General features: G+C 35.5%; 1 long non-coding RNA gene across 1 annotated transcript in view; it reads right to left on the minus strand.

Annotated features, from left to right (window-relative positions):
* LOC113196563 (uncharacterized) overlaps nucleotides 1–12,299 on the minus strand; it is a 51,846-nt gene extending 39,547 nt beyond the window's left edge. Inside the window, exons 1-2 of the long non-coding RNA XR_003302564.2 lie at nucleotides 12,229–12,299; nucleotides 3,297–3,384 (exon numbers count right to left, since the gene is read on the minus strand). This is a non-coding gene — a long non-coding RNA (uncharacterized LOC113196563). The remainder of the gene's footprint in view (nucleotides 1–3,296; nucleotides 3,385–12,228) is intronic.
* Between the last annotated feature and the right edge of the window lie 8,090 nt (nucleotides 12,300–20,389).

The raw sequence follows: 20,389 nt of genomic DNA on the forward strand, positions 1-20,389 counted from the left end.
TAAAGCTTAAATTCAGAACATTTTTGTGACTTACTCAAGATCACACAATAGGAACTGATGTAAATTTCTCTTTGGTTGCTACTCCAGCCACTGCTGGAGTAGATTATTTGGAACATCATCATATCACACCTAGGCATACAGATTAAAAAACAGACAAAAAAGAATTCTTGCATCATAAATTAAAGAGTATCCAGAAAAATAAATAAATACCTCAATTTAACCAGAACTACAGAACAAATCCTGGAGACCCTTGACTTCATGATCCTTTTAAAATGTGAGGCAATAACATAGAACACTGTTTGAGAGGTCAGATTGAATTCAAATTGTCTAGATTTCAATACCAGCTATTCCATTGCCCGGTAGCCTAAATTACTAATCTTAGTTAATCTTTGCCTCACTTTCATTTTCTACAGAACAGAGATGAAGTTAGTATTTACTACACAGTTGTAAAGGGTCTGTCAACCATGTAAAGCACGTAGAGCAGCAGCATATAGTAAGGGATAGATAACAGCTGGCTCTTCTTAGTCTCATCACACATGTTCTATCTCTGATCCTGCTGCTAACAGCATGATGTTCAAAACACAGGCAATTTGCTTACCAAGTCCCTTCCTGGAAACAACTACTACAGTCTTGACATATAGCATCCCTGCTGACCAGAATTCTTTGAGCTGATCTAGCCTAATTGCCCCCCTTCTTTTTTCCACTTTTTTTCCATAAGCATGCTCAAAGGCACAGCTAATGAAAACCACAGGATTCCCAAATTTTTTCTAAGAAGAAATATAAGGTATAAAGGAAACAAAGGAAAAACAGACTATAGCTTTAAACTGCAAGCCACATGCTAAAGTTCCTCATACTTTTTTGTGCTCAAGTAAGTTTTGTTCCCAGGCCAGTCATTTCTAAGTTTCTGGGATTTTAAAGTTACGGCAGATTCACTTTTTTAGAAAAATTGTCCTGTACTATACACAAACATATGTTTTCAGAATAGAATAAGCAAAGGGAGATGTTTTCAGAAACCTATCCTAATAGGGAATATTCCAATTGTTATCTTATTGATCAGGTAATAGAAATGACATCCACCTAAAGATTCTGAGATCAGCCATCACAACAAAAGCTGTCCTGTGATCACCAGACTGATACCCCACCCACATTTCCATGACCACTGCTCACAAAATTTCCTTTAAAAAAAGAGCCCTAGACCACAAAAGCATATCTGTCTCAATCTAGAGGTATTCTGTACTTTTCTCCCTTGAATACATATTCCTTGCTTTTCTGAATAAATCTGTGCCTCTATCTGATGTGCCTTGAAATTCTATTGTGTAAGAATCATAGCTTCTAGAACAGGAGTCCCCTGTGTTTCTCCTTTGCTAGCAAGCAATACAACTTTTTTCCTTTTTCTCAAAACCATGTTCTCCTTATTGGATTGGCATCAAGAACAAGGACTGAACTTACTGCAAAAAATTTGGTACCCCAATTGGAACCCAAGAGCAGCCCCTGTTCCAACTTTCTTGGGCAGACTAGCTCTCCAAAGAACCCCAATTCCATGCTAAGGATGCAAGGTGCTGACAAACTTGTTAAGAGCCAACAGTAGGAGAGTTAGGAGACAGATAAGTTTACTTCTGAACCAGAGATGCTATTCCTGTGAGTAAAGGGAGGGACTGAAGGACCATCCCAGCAGCTGCCAAAGCTCCTTTTGCTTTGGGGAACTCCTGCCTTCTCTCCCTGAATGGTAAAGGTTGCTCCATCATGGTCTACACTGAGAAAAAGGAAACTGAATTCAGTAAAGTTGTGACACCATTGGCCATTTGATAAGTCACCCAGTGTGCAAGCCAAGACCCTTGATTCCTCACATCTGGGCCCTTTCTATGGGGACATGTGGTACCACTCATGTGGGGAGTCATGGTTAAGTGGGACTCAAGAACCTCAGGATACTTACTCCCTTCTGATCTGTTGTAGGTTCTCAACTGTTTGTTGGCCTTGAGTTTGAGAACTGTTGTCTTGTGTTTTTGCCTATATCTGTTACTGCCCCTTTTAAGACATGGCCAATAATGCACTAATCCTATAGGTAGTCTCTTGAGAAAGATCTTGGCTGGAACTTAAATGTTCCTGTCTGTTGGCCATGGTTTTGGGGCTCTTTGGTAGTGTCTGTTTCTTTTTTGTACAGTCTTTCAATTGAAGTTGGTCTGTCAGAGGTAAAGTTGAAGGGCCACTTATAGGTATAAGCCTGTCTAATATAATATTTTACTCTAACTATATCTGGCTTTCAAATAGCTTTCTGGATTAGTATACAATCTTGCAGTTAGAATTGATCTGTCAAAGAAAGGGAAAGTAAATGGAAGAAATCTGTACACACAATGTCTATTTTAAAGGTTCCCATCTGTCAGCCCTGGTTGATGATCCTCTCTCATCTGTTTTGGTTTTTTTGTATCTGTTACTGGCTCAGTGGTCTCCTGAGCAAATAGATCTTGGCTGAATGAGCAACCTATAGGTATAAGCCTAAAACGATTTACTATAACACAATCTAGCCTTTGAAAGGTTTTTCTGGACTATTACACAATCTTGACATTGAAGGTTTCTGTCAGGGTTAAAGGATATGAAATACATTCTGTATGTACAGGCATTTATGTAGTTGCATAAGGAGTCTGAACTGTCAAGAACTAAGTTGAAGGTGCCAAAAGGCAATGCAAGGATATCAGGGGTCAAAAAGATTTAAATCTTTTAAACTCAGTGCTGGCACTCCCAAATCTGTTTTTCAGCCTGACCCCGGGCAGCCACAGATCATTTCACTGTAGTCAAGGATACTAGCCCTAAACTGTGGGGGGAAAAATCCCCGAAAAGCTGCCTGGGCTATAGAAAAATGGCTAAAGGGAACCTGGCCTTTACCCTGCCTTCCAGCCCCTTCTGCCCATGAAGGTGGAAGCTGCTGGCCACAAAGAATGTATCAGTAGGTTTCAGCACTGTTAGTTTATGATGAGGGGACAGGTATAGTCTCCCCTTTTTAAGATCTGACAGGACACCCCATTTGGCCAGGGGACATCCATCACTGGAGCAAAGAAGTTCTTGCTATAACAGTATCCTATCAGATAACTAAATATGTGGAAAAACTGGCAAGGTAAACAACTATACTCAGAGCAGAAAAAGACTGAGGCCAACCTGTGTTCTGTAGGCAGCCTCTACAAAAGGATCTTCAAGGAAGCCTAAAGAAAAGAATGGAAAGGGCCTCCTCCATTGCATATCAGTATGCCTAGTATGAGAAAAAGGTTCAAAAGCAGACTCTGGGTACAAATGACAGTGCTGACCTCACTTAAAGTTGATGGCATCTTGATAATGATAAGGAAGACAGACCAGGCTCAAAAATATCTTGTGCTCCAACCCCTTGAATGTCACCTAGGAGAGAAAAGATTAAAGACAGTTTTTGTATATGCCAGATTGTCTGATCCTTCTTCAGCGGTGAAATTTGTTGTGTAAATACAAACACAGATAACATTCATAAGGTTGTTTGAAAATATGAATTTAAGAAAAAGGTCTGAAACTAAAAAGAGATAAAAGAAAGTTATAGGTTTGGAAATATTTTTAGTACAGAAAATTAGAAGGTAAAAGAAATGTTTCTAGATGAGAAAGCATTTTTGTCTGGTGAAGTAATATTCTTCTGCTAAAGCCCAAGATGAAAGGGGACAAAATTAAGGATATAAAGAAGTTGTAACTGTTTAAGGAAGTCACAGAAGGTTTGCAGAAGGTAAATCTGAAAAAGTTTGTGTTTGTTATAAAATTGGCTATAATTAGCACAGTCAGTTAAAGTTATTTGAACTTGAAAGTACTGATATGAAGCAAAGTCTAAAACATTGATCTTCTCTTATCAAAATAATTTTCTTGTATTTGTTAGGTTTTATTACTTGGGGAAACTAAGTCTTAAAGGAATTTGGATTTATACATGTTTTTAAGTCTTAAATGATTACTTTGTACCTGGTTAAACAAACAACTGTTATTCAGGTTATAACAATATAGTTGATACTCTAGATATGTGTGACTAAGTATACATATGCATCTGAGGACTATATCTGTATAAGCTTTGTCTAAGTATTATATAAAAGTTTATGAAATGAAAATTTATGTAAGTTACTGGCAAGATTATCAATAAGTGATTTCATACATTGTATCTGACATAGAAGAGCCACAATGTCTGTCATTTAAAGACTTGTCTTTTATCTGTTTGCTTTGACTAAGTCAATTTCTTATCATTAACACTGTTTCCTAAATGTATAAGAGATTTAAGGCTACCCTTAAATCCTTAAATCCTTAAGGCTATCCTAAAATGATTTTGCTAACCCATACAGACCTCTGATTGTTGAAATTGGAACTTAAATATGTTTTTGGAAAGTAATAAGGAGAACCTGATCTGTTTAAAGATGGTGTTGTAAAAAAATGGAAGCATTTTGCTACTTTTTCCACAAATAGAAAATTAAAAGCTCTTAGCCTTTGTTTGATTGATGTTTTAGATTTAATGTTGTATCATGTTGTTTGTCAAGAGCCAAGCCGTACCTGAGATAAGACTCTGCCTCCCACCTTACGCCATGTTAGAATGCCTCCAAAATAGGCTAGACTTTTTAGAGTCATGTTCAAAAGACTGTTTGTTGTAAAAATTACTGTGATCTCAATATAAACAGGGAATAGTTCTCCCATTTTAAGACTGTTGAAACTGACCTGTAGGGTGCTTAAAACCCTGCAAAATCTTGCTGAGCAAAGTCAAGAAAGTAAAAGAACCAAGGAAAGAGCAGCCAACATTTTGACTCTTGCCCTCTAAGATCAGCCAGGACCCAGAGAATGAATGATGGGACCCCTCCCCCCCTGCAACGTCAGGGATTCACCCAATCTGCTGATCAGGGAGATCAAGAGGACCCTATAGAAGAGGAAGCCAATCAGTGCACAATTCTGCCAAGAAAAGCTCACTGGAGAAGGACATGTCTCTGATGCTTCCAAAAGAATCCACATATGGTCAGCCAGACCCTAAACCATCCTGGCAGATGGCACAACTGGTAGAGGAGAGCTAAAGGAGCAAAAAAGCTTCACACATGTCCCTATGAATGATCTCTGAGGAATCTCAGCTGACTCTTGAGTAGACAGGAACAAGGTCAGTTTTGACCAACTTGGTCCTAAATACCTGGAAGGGGAGTATAGCCTAAGCACAGTCCTATGTGCACATTTAAAAGGAAAACCAATATTTTGTTTTGTTTTTTTAATGTAACTTAAGATTATCATCCCTATCAAAAGCAAGTAAAGATAGAGACTATAGAAGAAGGGTCCTTGTGTGGGAATGCCTAATAATAACAATCACAAAGGACTCCAGAGTCAAATTTACATGAGCCTGATCTCATAGACCTACAAATATTCCTTGCTCCTACTTTGATAAACTTGATCCTTTTTTCATTGATGTGATTATGAGTTACTTTCTTCATGGTTTTCGGAGACTGACTGACATACTTATTGCTTTTGTGCTAATTGTTTACATAAAGTAATAATTTGCTGTCTTGTTTATTATGTCTTAGCATGATCTGTTCCCTATATATATCTTGTCCAGTCACCTTCCATCTGCCACTATGAATTGCTCTCATTCTGAATACCCTTAAACTGTTCAGACCCCACCTGATAGAGAACAAGGCCTTTGGGTTACTTCCCCCAACTCTGCCATCTTAGGAAGCAGCCTGGAGATGTCATTGGATTTTTCCATTAAAATGGAATGTAGAAACTGACAATGGGGATATGCTTTGAATATAGCCCTTGCTGCTCTGCAACTGCAACTTATTTTTTTTTAAGAGAAAGAGAGAGAGACAGAGAGAGAGGGAGGGAGAGATAATTTTTTTTAATATTTATTTTTTAGTTCTCCGCGGACACAACATCTTTGTTTGTATGTGGTGCTGAGGATTGAACCCCGGCTGCACGCATGCTAGGCAAGCGCACTACTGCTTGAGCCACATCCCCAGCCCCTGCAACTTATTTCTTAAAACGGACATGTTTCTTTCTCTTCCTTTCTCCCTGCTCCTCTCTTATCTCTACTCCTCCCTAATTTCAGGGAAAACAGGATTACTTTTCTTCTCCATTGTAGGCCAATTTATCTGTCCATGAGTACATAACCACTATAGGAAAGAAATAATCCAGACTTTGGGGATGATACCAGAAGATTTCAGGAATTATAACTCCCAATTTAACAAGTGAATTACAACTCCAACAGAGAATACATGGAATGTAGCCATTGGATCACCTCTGTAAATTCCCCTATTCCTGCTGATGAACAGAATCACAGCTTCTGGGACAGGAGTCCCCTGTGTTTTTCCTTTGCTAGCAAAGCAATAAACCTTTTTTTTTCCTTTTTCCTTTTTCCTAATAAAAAAAAAAAAAAAAAAAAAACTTTTCTGCAACATTTATCAAAGACAGTGATGTTTGAAATCCTCTCCAAATAAAAACAGTGACATTAATCTTTCACTAATTAACTATATCAAAATTAAGCTCATATTATAAATGCTATGAAAGCAATATGAAATATTGAGCATTTTTTCCTTTAATGTAAACCTAGAAAAACTAATTTCAGATGATTAGTGTGCAGGAAGATTTTATACACAAAAGAAAAATCTGGTGTGCTTTACTTCTGGATACTAAACTCACAAACATACATTCATTTTTTTTAAAACGGACATGTTTCTTTCTCTTCCTCTCTCCCTTCTCCTCTCTGATCTCTACTACAGCATTTCTCTCTAAGTTTGGTCCTCAGACTAGTAGTATGAGATCACCTGTGAGTTTGTTACAAATGCAAATCCTGGTTTTCACCTGACTTACTGACTAGGATAGAGCATAGGAAACTATTTTCAGCAGCTCTCCAGGTGATTTTTAAACTCAAAAATAACTAAGAAACCACTATATCATAAGTTTAGAACCACCACTTGAAAAAGAAATTAGATTTATTCTTTAAAATGCTGAACTCACACAGTAATTTTAAAAAGTGACTTAACTGCACATTAGGATTATATAAATAGTCTTAGCAAGGACTTAGCACAGGATGTTCCCTATCCCTGGTATGCTTGTTGTTCTATTCTTTATGTATCTACTTCTTTCTAGTCAACCTAGGCATCAGCTGAAAGCCCTCCCAGAGCCTGACTTATCTGTAATGTTATCATGCCCTGCTGTTAATATATTATCATGTTTCATTCATACTATCACTATATGAAGATTAGTACTTTTCATATTTTTTGTCTGTTTCTCTCTAGGATATATACTACATAAGAATTGGGGACTTGTTTTATTCCCTATTGACTCCCCAATATCTCATACAGCATGACCATATATTATATGCTCAATTTTGGGAAAAAAAATGAATGGATGCACAGATCTCTGGTGCTCTAGCAAATAAACAGTGGACATATTTAACAGGCTGGAAAAAATTGATTAAAACAGCAACATAGTCCCACATCAATATTAAAAACCATGCTTTGTAAATGAACCTGGGCATAGCACAGCTGCTTTTTTGATCAAACAGTAAATTCCCTATAGTATATATGAATCCACATGTATTCATGAAAACATTATTTAAATTTGTTTCTTATTAAATAAGTAGAAACCTAATATAAAAAAATCATTAAATAAAATTTGGTAAAATTTGTGTTTTCTAGTTATTCTATTTCTAAATTGTCTTTCTAGAATAACATACTTATTATGTGCCACATGCTTTATATACATGATTTATTTCTATCCTCACAAAAGCTAAAAAAAATGCTATTTTGAATTGGGAAATTATTGAGTCAGAGGAAGTAAAGTCACATATATTTAGTAGCATTTAGATCCAAGTCAATTTGGGATAATTTTTACCATTGTTCTTTATTGTTGTTTCTTTACAAGGAATGTTACCAAGGAATACTTGAATAAATCCTCTACCTGAAAATACTGGTACTGTTTTTCGATAGAAGGTCACTGATTATGGAATCAGGAACTAAACCATTAACTATTGGATAAAACTGATATTATAATTTGGAGTCAAATGCAATTGGTTTGTGAATTATAGCTAAAGCCTGAAATGATCAGTAACTTCCAAGAAAATGCCCAAATTTACTAGTATGGATAGGCAGCACACAGATGTGAGTGGTGGGAGCATAAGTTTAAGGCCTACTATGTTGAACCTCACATGCTTTCTGTTATAAAGCAATTTATCTGCAGCCCTCCTGACTTATGTTACTTACGTTGCATTCCTCAGCAAACCACCTGTTATGTGCAAAAGAAACTCAGGCCCAGAAGGATCCTCCCTACCAAAAAGAGGAACACAAGTTATCCCCAAATGGGAGACTTCTAGAACCTTTACACAGTCCAGATTCCAGAACTAATGGTGAAGATTAGTACCTAACCATAAAATCTGTAAAAACAAGTTCCAGTTAGAACCAATATGAGCCAAAGTGACCCAGAGTTGCCTTGGATCTTTAGCATGTCAAATCACTCCTCCATGGGCTAAGACAGTGGGGACTTGAAAGTCTGAGGCAATCCTGCTGTCAGTCAAAATTTAAGAGGTGAACCTAGGCACACTCTTCTTGTTTTAGTCAGCTTTTTCACTGATGTGACTAAAAGACCTGACAAGAACAATTGTAGAGGAGGAAATTTTTATTTGAGGGATCATAGTTTCATAGGTCTCAATCGACAGCAGGTTCTATTCTTTGGGGCTTGAGGTGAGGCAGATCATGACAGAAGAGTGTGATGGAGGGAAGCAGCTCATATGATAAGAAAGCAGAAAGAGATTCCATTTACCAGATATAAAATATATACCCCAATATATACCACCTCTTCTAACAACACCCTACCTGCCTTCAGCCTCTACCCAGTTAATCCCATCAAAGGATTAAGTCATTGATTGGGTCAAACCTCTTATAATCCAATCATTTCTCCACTAAACCTTCTTGCATTGTCTTACATAAGATTTTTGAGGATACTTCCCTTGACAATGTCCTTTTACCTATCCCTTCTAATAAACTAATGTCTGCTACTCCAAGAGACATGTCTGAAATTTTTCCAGTGTTATTTTAAGAACTGTCAACCAAGGACCAGTGTAGCTGCCTTAGCTCTGCAGCAGGCCCTTGCTCTGAAGTTTGCTATTTCTAAAATTAATATAACCAGTCTAGCTTGCTTTTGATTAGTGTTAGGATAATATTTCTCCATCCCTTTTACTTTCAATATATATTTCTAAAATGGGATTCTTGAAAACAGTCTTTTTGATCCACTCTAACAATATCCTTTAGTCTATGTACTTAGACCATTAACAACTGAGGTGATAAAATATCTACACATTTGTTACTATGTTCTATTTGTTGCCTTAGTTCTTTTTCTTTTTCTTTTCCACTTATTCCTGTCTTTTGTTTTAACTAATATTTTCTGATTCCATTTTCTCTCCTACCCTATCAATGGTACCTCTTTTATGACTGTTTTTCCTGGTTGTTCCAGAGTTTTCAATGTGCACATACATACAAGTAATCCACGTCTACTTTGAAATAGTACAGGGCCTTTCATGAGTAATACAAGTACCTTTTAGTAAGACATTCCTTATTCTTCTCTCCCATCCCTTGTACCACTGCTATCATTCATTTCACTTTTACATGAGCTGTAATGACTAAGTACATGGTTGCTATTATTTTAAACTACTATTTGTTAGATCATTTAATAATAAGGTTTTTTAACTTACCTTCACTCATTCCATATCTAGCTTTTCCTTTTTTTTATACAGATCTGTTTCTTTTTGTATTGTTTTCCTTCATAGAGGAAGAAGTTCAACATTTTTTGTAAAGCAGGTCTACTGGAAACAGATTCCTTCAATTTCTGTTTGATAAAGTCTTTACTTCTTCATTTTTGAAGGTCAATTTCTCAGGATATAGAATTTTTGGTAGTAGGTTTAAATATTTCACTTCATTCTTTTAATGTTTATCTGATTTCAGAGAAGCCTGATATAATTCTTATCTTTGTTTCTCTATAAGTGTTCTTCCCTTTGGCTCTCAAGGTTTTTTATCTGTAATTTTTTATAATTTGAATATGATATACATAGATGTATTTTATTTTGTTTGCATTTATCCTGGTTGGTGTTATCTGAGCGTCCCAGATCTGTGGGTTTTTGTTTTTGTTTTGTTTTTGGTTTTTTACATTAATTTTGGGAAATTCACAGTCATTATTTCTTCATTTTTTTCCCCTTTTTTTCTTCTCCTTCTGATGTCCCCATTTTGGGAAGATTTAAAAAAAAGATTCAGTTGTTGTCCTGCCTTCTAACCAGTTTTCTTGAAGTTGCCTTTCTTACACAGCTTCATCTCATGCTGGGAGCAGAAACTTCTCCCAAACTCTAGGACCAGCAGGACCTGTGAAATAGAGCTTCAACTTGCATATACATTTCTCTGGAAAGCTTATAGGACCCCATAGCCTGAGCAAAATTGCTATGTGCATGCACACCAACTTGGCTTGGCTCTCAAATTTGTTTATTCCCTATATGACCCTGGAGCTATTACATAAACAGGTAAGACAATTCTCTGGACTAGCTGTCTTCCTGTTCTAGCCAAAACAAGAATAAATTCCTTTAATCACATCTATTAATTAAATTCTTGAGGTGGTAGGTGGCTGAATCTGGTCTATTAAGAACCCTAGAGTCAGGCCTTTTGGCCAAGGACCCTGATGACTTTATGAATACATCATCCTTTTGGAGTTGTCCTACAATTCTTGGACATTCTATTCAATTTTGCTCAATCTTTTTTTCTCTTTGATATGGAAGTTTCTATTGGGATATTCTCAAGCTCAGATATTCTTACCTGAGCTGTGCCCACTACACTAATAAGCCCACCAAAGGCATTCTTCATTTCCGTTAACTGTGTTAACTCTAGCAGTTAAGATTCATTCTTAGAACTTCCATCTCTTTACTTACATCACCCATTCCTTCTTGCAGTTTGTTTACTTTTTCCATTATATCCATTAGCATATTATTAATCATAGTTGTTTTAATTCCCAATCTAATAATTTCAACATTTCTGTCATATATAAATCTGGTTCTGATGCTTGCTCTGTCTCTTCAACCTCTGTCTTCTGCCTTTTAGTAAGCCTTGGAATTTTGGGTTGAAAGCCAGATATCAGGTGTAGATTAAAAAAAAAAACAACTCTAGGCCTTTAGTGATAAGGTGATAAGGTATGATGAGGAGAGGGAAGGGAAGCATTCTACAGTTAAATGATTAGGTCCAGTCTTTTAGGGAACATGTGCTCCTTTTATTGAGAACTTCCCAAATGTTCCTTGTTTTTTTTCTCCCCCTAGGTAAGACAGGACACCTCATGGGGTCTGGGGTTATATATTTCCATTCTCCCAAGTGGGAAAATAGAGCAGGCTAGAGTTTACTGCAGGTAGGTGCTGATAAAACACAATAGATTAGGCTCTGGTAAAACTGTTTCTCTTGAGGGCAAGTCTGTTTAAAAGAATGTTGTCTCATATTTCAGAATGATTGTTTTCCCTTCCCCTTCTAGAAACAATAGAGGAAAGGGATAATAACCATTTTGAAACATGACAGAACATTCTAGAAGCAAAAGGAGGAAGGGAAAATCCCCCCACCCTCTGGTTTCACTGTAAACCTTGTAGAGTTGATAAAGCATATTGAAGTGAAATTCAAAAAAGTCTGGAGAAGGGGAAGAAGGAGCCAGACTTGGCTGTAACTGGCCCTCCCCTATGGAGTTTTTAACTCTCCAAATTGTCCACACTAAGCTGCTAATGATTCATCAGTTAGTTTAGGTTTTCCTACTCAGGCACTGGTTCCCTTAGAGGTTACTGTTCTGGGTTTCTGCTACAGTGAATTATTGTTCCTTATATCTGCCTGTCTCAATTTGGGGGGCAATAGTTTGTCCTATGGCCTTACTTCTCATATTGATTTTCAGTTTGTTCAACTTTTTCCTTATTAGTTTAGGGTGTCTTCCAAGCTCTTCCATTCCAACAATGGAAAACAAATAAGCTTTCTCAACTCTGAGAGATACAATTTGAAATCTCTTGGCTGAGGTGAAACAGAACCTATTTCCACAATTTAATGTAAACAGTACCTATTTACACAACTTTTCCTACCAGCAAGAATCACTAGACAAATAACGAGAAGACACTGCTATCTTATCTAAGGTGTTCAAGGGTGCAGAAGTCTCTGAGCTCTATGATAGAAGTACCTTCAGAAACAAAAACTAAAAATAGAAAAAAAATCTTACCTTTATTGCTGAAGTTAAATAATCACATGCACCTCAGATACAGCATCAATCTCCAGGATATATAAAAAACTTAATACCAAAAAAAAACAAATAACTCAATCAATAAGTGGACTAAAGAACTAAACAGATACTTCTCAGAAGATGATATACAATCAATCAACAAATATATTTTAAAATGTTCAACATCTCTAGCAATTAGAGTAATACAAATCTAAGATTTCATCTCCCTCCAGTCAGAATGGCAATTATTAAGAACAAACAACAATAAGTGTTGGTGAGGATGAGGGGAAAAAGGCACATTCACACATTGCTGGTGGCACTGCAAATTGGTGAAACCACTCTGGAAAGCAGTATGGAGATTCCTTAAAAAATCTGGAATGGAAACACCATTTGACCCAGGTATCCTACTCCTTGGTCTATACCCAAAGAACTTAAAATGAGCATCCTACAGTGTTGGAGCCACATCAACATTTATAGCAGCTCAATTCACAATAGGCAAACTGTGGAACCAACCTAGATGCCCTTCAGTAGAAGAATGGATAAAGAAACTATGGTATATACACTATGGAATATTATTCAGCATTGAAAGAGAATAAACTTATGGTATTTGCATGTAAATAGATGGAGTTGAAGAATATCATGCTAAGCGAAGTAAGCCAATCCCAATAAACCAAAGGCCAAATGTTCTCTCAGATAAGTGGGTGCTAATCTATAATGGGAGGAGGGGGCATGGAGAGAATGGAGGAACTTTGAATTGGGCAAAGGATTGGGGTTGGGACACAGGGATAGGTAAGATGGTGGAATGAGACAGATGTCATTACCCTAGTACATGTATATTGCACAAATGTACTTTGTGTTGTATACTCTGCATCATATACAACCAGGGAAATGAAAAGCTGTGCTTCATTTATGTACAATGGAACAAAATGCATTTTGCCGTCATGTAGAACTAATTAGAAAAAATAAAAATAATAAAATGGAAAAACAGCTAGAAAATAAAATAGAAACCAAAACTAAAATATTACCTTTATTGCTGAAGTTCAATAATCATAAACCTTTCATTGTTATTGTTTTTCTTTTGGTGCTGAAGATTGAAACCAGGGCCTCATGTATGCTAAACATATGTTCTACCACTGAGCTATATACTCTCAGTCTCTAATCATAAAGGTATCAGCAGGGCGATCTTCAAATTGAAGAATTTATAGTTCATTTATCAACATACTTAATAAGCCTAACATAGATGTATCTGGCAATTGCATGACATTTCCTTCCCTCAAAGAAAATGATGTTTTAACTATACAAAGGAACTTAAGAGAGTGTCCTCTTTTCAAAAGCTATCCAGTTTAGCATAAATCAGGAAATATTGCAATAAATAAAATCTTGTCATTTATAAAGTGGCCCCCCAAAAATCAAACAAACATAAAAGGCAACAAAACATATATAAAATATATAACATATAAATATATATTACATATAAACAAATATAAATTTATATATATATGGTATATATATATGGTGTATATATATATATATATCAAGAGTTTGGTAATTAAAATATTCTTTCCTACATTTACTTCCATTTATTAACAATGCTAACACCACCCACAATCTAATAATAATAATAACTAGCTGGTATTGTTATGTAACAAACCACCTAAAATGCAGGAGCTTAAATCAATAAATGTTTATTTGGCCAGTTAGCAATTTCACCTGGACTCATATGTTTGGTTCTTGCAGCCATTGCTGATCTTACTAATACTGATCTTGCTAATGCTGTTGGCTAAGATGGCCTTAGCTGGGATGGCTCATCTTCTTCTACATGGTCTCTTATCTTTCAGTTGGTTTACCCAAGCTAATTTAAGGAGGCTACGCAGGATTCTGAGAACAGAAGCATTAAGCCCTCTTAAGGCCAGGGCTCAGAATTGGCACCCCTATCTGCAAGACTTTAGGGGCAAAATCAAGTTACAATGTTCATCTAAATTCCAGAGGTGAAATCTTCTACCTGTCCATGGAAGGAAATGCAATATCATATTATACTGGGTGTGTAGATACATAGGAGCATACAGAATCATTACCATTTTTGCAATCTATAGTGCTATATTTGGTTTCTGCTCCTCATTAATAATTTGTACAAAAATTAAGTACCTAAGCATTTACTTCATATAATGATATAACATTTGGAAGTATAACTTCAAGAAAGCTTTACCTAAGTATCCTAGCCAACAGTAATATGTTTTAACTCAATTTCTATAAATTCAATAATGATATTCTGCTGTATTTTATTTATTTGGTAGCTCTTATTAGATAATGAGTTTCAGAAGACTAGGGATCAGTATTTCTTACTTTCTTTTAATGTGTGATCATTGCTTTCCACAGTGTTTGCACTCAGTACATATTTAGTCAGTATTACTTATTGATAAACTGACCAAATAAATGACTGAATCCTCTATTAAATTAAAAATTCACTAAAAAATGAGTTGTCCCAACTATCTGGTATATCCCATAGTCTCTAGGTATTTGCACACAGTAGGTCTTCTATAAATAACTAAATACATTTTTATAAAAGAGTAAAAGAATTCTTATCACTTTCTTTATCCTGAAAAAATTTGTAATATGTTCATACTTTGTACTCAAGAATACAAGTAGCCATTGTATTGACACTGAAATTTATCTGTCATTATTCAGCAATTACTGAATTTTCAAATAACTAGCCATCTGGAAATAGTGTATAGAACTGGCTATAAGCACTGAACTTAGAACGTTATATAACAGAAAAAATGATAAAATACAGCTGTATTATACTTGAAGATTATATTTATAATTTTTTTCTATAAAAATTATAAAAATTTTAGTCATTACATTATATATATTATTTTTCCATAAATAGAATTTGTAGCTATAAATTAGAGATAGATTAGGAATTTTACAATAGCACCTCTACCTTTAAACTACAGTTAGTTATAAATAGCACTGCAACTTTAAGTCTAAATTCAGTACCATGATTTATTCAGCTATTGTACCATGGGAAAAACAACTTATAATATTGAAATCATATTTTCATTTAAATATGAACCAGAAACACATACTCTTGATGACTTTTTCATATCCACATTTTCCAAATCTGTGTCAATGACATTTGTAAATGTGGTTTTAAAATTCAAAGACTCCCATATTAAGACATATACTGAAATATTTTACTTTCATAGGTACTGAACAAATAAATCATGATTCAGAGACATTATAGAATAATTTAAGAAACGTGCCACTTAATTTGGGGGGGCTAACTTTCTAAAAAGTAAGATGAATTGATTTCCCAAGTAAAAGTAGCTCAGGGATACAATAACCCTTCCATCTGATCTTATCTAAAGCAAGGTAGCTTCTTATTAGCAATGAAAGACAAATTAGAACTGACCAATATTAAACAACAAATTGTCAGTTATGATAGGAAAAGAAATGTTTGCACTCATTATGCTTTGATTTTCCAACTGTTTCTATCTGTGCTTTTAGGCTATCTTGTTTTCTATCAGTTTTTATGCATTTACTCTTTAATTCATAAGTATCAATCAAAATTCTTAAAACATCGGTGGCAAATTCAGTTCATATACATGTTCAGTGACTACAAAAAGCAAAGAATTAAAGGGTCAATATCAGCCAACAAAGTTAACTCTCATGCCAACATGTAACTACAAGACTTTCAATATAAGCAAGAAATCTCCCCTTAAGAGAACAAAAACATTTCTTGGTCTATCAGTAAAGCTTACAATGTCTAATTCTAAGACTAGAAAACCTTACATCACAAAAGCTTTGTCACAGAACTTTTCCATTTTTTTCTTACAGATATCAATTTTTTTCAAGCAAGGAAACAGTTCAGTGGCTCCAGTGATACCAGTCTTGGAGATCAGGAATGAGGTCCTTGTTCCCCCCAAAATGCCAAGGCAAATGTAGAAAGCAAATGTAATTTAAGAAAGTGATGATACAGACTTCTCTGAAGAGAAGGGGCTCCAGAGCTAAGTGTCCACAGGAGGGGGTGTGTCTTGCTCTTTTACAGACCTCAGCATCCCCTCTTTTAATTATTGCTTTCTCTTTCTTCTCCATGTATGTGTTTAAGGGCAGGGACATGAGGTTGAATGTTATTAACCCAAAGTACCCAGAAGCAGAATTGCAGAGGTTAACAACACTGGCCAGGCAATGATTCAGGCAGATTGCTTTTTGGCGAAGAAAGTATGTGCAAAGTCAGCACAGTGGGCCCATTTTATAGAATTATTCTCTTAACCTCACATTCCCACTGTTCTCATCTTTCTGTTCCCTGACACCAGGACACAATAGATTTCACAAATTTTCCAACAAGATATGTTATTCTGTGTTACTGAGATAGTTATTAGTTTCAAATTTTATGTGCATGTTAATCATATTTTTAATGGTAGATCTCTCCATGGACCGACCCCCAAACATGAACCACAGGATAGAATTCAGCAGTACACATATCAGTCTCTCCAGCATGGAGATTTTAGGGCAATCAGACTTCTAAAATGGCAACTCAGAACACAAAAAGTCATGTATCCTGAAAGAGAGAGAAAATGTCAGCTTTCGGAATCATCTTTTATGACATAGCCTTGGAAGTCCTACTATATCACTTCTTTCTCATACTATTTATAGGAATAAGCCACTAAAACTCACTCATAACAAAGGAATGGCAATTAGACTTTACCTTTTGTAAAAAAAACAAAAAGTGTCAAAGAAATTATAAACATACCCTTTCACCAAAAAGTATTTGCATTCATTCCTTCCACATGCAAAATACACTCTTCAATTCCCTAGGTAACCACACTCTTGCAAAAATCTTACCTATGATGGCATCAAGGATAGGCTGAAAAATCCAGGATTTCATAGAAGTATGGCTGAGACTCCTCAGATGCCAATTATCAACTACAGCAAAGTACAACTCATGAAGTATATTTTCAATCTAAAAACATAGTGAACCAAAGAGACAAGTTATGTGGCTTTCAGGTATCAACATACAATGGGGTAGAGGCATAAGATAATTGCTATATATTTTACCATGGAAAACAGAATGGGGAGAAGAGAGGTAAATAGAGTCACTAGTTCATTACAATTCTGAAATCTAGCCACTTACATCCTGTTGGTTCCTTGACTCTCAGATCTGCTGTGTAGGAGTGTAGCACTACATCCCCAAGGGTCTTAGCTATATCCTCTAACTCTAAGCTCATGGTGCTACCCCAAGTCAGCTTTTTCCATTAAAAAAAAAAAAAACCACTGGTGTAGTTTTCTCAGCTTCCTGACAGTGATACTTATTAAGTACAAAGGGCTCCTCTCAGTTGATACTGTCTATCCTGTAGTTCAAAGTGGCAGTGTTTGTGAATATGCTTCTCTTAAAGTTTTGTTGGTCTTCTACAAATTATACTGAAGTTGACATAATTATACAAAAGCTACACCTACAAAATTCATCAAGATAAACCTTTCCTCTATCTTTGTTTTCCTGTAAGATTGCCAAAGGAAAGCACCACTTATAATCTTAAAAACACACTAATTAGGCGAGATAATCTGCAACGTACGCCCTTTAAAATTCTTAGGGATATTTAAGGTACCATTCCACCTCCTTGCAAAGAGTTATACAATAACACCTTGACATGATCTTCACTCCCTATTTTCCTGATAGTGACCAGGATTTGATCTTAATCAAAAAGCCTTTTCGGGCTGGGGTAGCTCAGTGGTAGAGTTTTTGCCTAGCACATGCAAGGCCCTGGGTTCAATTCTCAGCACCATGTATAAATAAATAAAAAGTAAAGATCTATCAAAACTAAAAATATTTTTAAAAATAAATAAAAGCTTAAAAAATGTAATTTTTTAAGCTTTTATAATTTTTTTAAAATGAAAGTAATTTGAAAAAAATGAGAGAACACATAATCTCTTGAGCAACAGGTTCATACAGGAATGTACACTGCCGTGAAACAGACACAACACTGGAAAAAAAATTTTTTTAAATGCCTGTAGCTAAAAACAATTTCAAAGGTTTTAAAGCACTTAACAAGGTAGCCTAAAAACATGTAAAAAACAGAAAAACAGATGAACTCATGAGTTAAATACTAAATAGTGAAAGATAGGTAACAAACTTTCCCACAAAGAAAAAGCACAATCTGTATATAATACAAAAACATTAAGTATAAATTACCAAATCCTGTGTCAGTGGTTCCTTAAAGTTTGTAGTGGCTAGTTTTGTGATTTCAAATATTATTATAGCTGTAGCACTGGAAACGCAATCTAGGATGACAATTATTTTCTGGCAGCATTTGGAAAGTTTATTATACTGTCTTTTGGTTTAAATTATTGATATTAAAAATTCATGGGCTGGGGATATAGCTCAGTTGGTAGTGTGCTTGCCTTGCATGCACAAGGCCCTGGGTTCAATCCCTAGCACCATACACACAAAAAAAATATAATAAAATAAAAGTCATCTGATTGTATATCCTCTTCTGAGAAGTGTCTGTTCAGTTCCTTGGCCCATTTTTTGATTAGATTATTTGTTTTTTTTTTTTTTTTTAGTGTTAAGGTTTTTGAGTGCTTTATATATCCTAGAGATTAGCGTTCTATCTGATGTGCTTGTGGTAAGATTTGCTTCCATTCTGCAGGCTCTCTAAATACAATCAATCAACAAACATATGAAAAAGTGTTCAACATCTCTAGCAATTAGAGAAATGCAAATCATAACTACTCTAAGATTTCATCTCATTCCAGTCAGAATGGCAGCTATCAAGAATACAAACAACAGTAAATATTGGCGAGGATGTGGGGAAAAAAGCACACTCATACATTGCTGGTGGGACTGCAAATTGGTGCAGCCAATTTGGAAAACTTGGAATGGAACCACCATTTGACCCAGCTATCCCACTCCTCAATTTACACCCAAAAGACTTAAAAACAGCATACTCTTATATCAGCACAACTCACAATAGCTAAATTGTGGAATCAACCCAGCTGCCCTTCAGTAGATGAATGGAAAGGGAAACTTGGGTATATATACACAATGGAACATTACTCAGCATTAAAAGAGAATAAAATCATGGCATTTGCAGGTAAATGGATAGAGTTGGAGAACACCATGCTAAGTGAAGTAAGCCACTCCCAAAAAAATAAAGGCCAAATGTTTTCTTTGGTATGAGGATGCAGACTCATAATGGCAATGGTGGGGGCATGGGAGGAATGGAGGAACTTTAGATTGGGCAAAGGGGAGAGAGGGAAATGCAGGGGGAAAGGAGGTAGGAAAGATGGTGAAATGAGTTAGACATCATTACCCTAAGTACATGTATGAAGATACAAATGGTGTGAAAATACTTGTGTACAATCAGTAACTTGAAAAAATGTGCTCTATATATGTGATATGAAATGAATTGCATTCTGCCATCATGTATAACAAATTAGAATAAATAAATAATTTAATTAAAAAATCCATCTGACATTATAGCTGCCCTAAGAAGGCAGTTTTTTTTTCTCCTCAGCTGCTTTCATGATCTTCCTTTGCTTTTGAGTCTTTAACTATTATATTGAGCCTAAAATATGTATTTCTTTTTTTCTACTGTGAAATCACCAGCTTTCTTGAATCTGTGTATTAGTATTGATCACTTCTGGAAAACAGCCATTATCTCTTCATATTATGCTGCTTTCCCATTCTTTCCCATACTGCTGGTAGTTCAATTAAGCATATTTGAAGTGTCTTCTCTGTCCTCCTTATTGTTAACTTATTCTCTCATACTTGCTACTAAAAATCTTCTGAATTATGGGCATTTTTATGTATATTTAACTTCACAAATGCTTTCTTTGTCTGAATCTAATATGCCGCTAGACCAATGTATTAAGTTTTCAGTAATTAGCAGAAATGGAAATCTGAGACAAAAATAGGAATATTAACATTTGATTTACAACTATACATACAATTCATTTATCTACTTGTTATGGTTCCTGCCAATCTTTTGACTTGCTCCAAAAGCAAATTATGAGGCAAGAATTCAAGTAAATACCCTTTGGTGTATAATCTCAAAAAAAAAAATGACATGGAAGTAAGATGTGAAAAATGAAGAAAAGTAATAAAGGGTTTATTAAGCAAATTATCACTGTGAGTCACTGAAGCTTTATCCTTCAGATCGAC

The sequence above is a fragment of the Urocitellus parryii genome, chromosome 5 (assembly GCF_045843805.1).
Source record: "Urocitellus parryii isolate mUroPar1 chromosome 5, mUroPar1.hap1, whole genome shotgun sequence".
NCBI lineage: Eukaryota > Metazoa > Chordata > Mammalia > Rodentia > Sciuridae > Urocitellus > Urocitellus parryii.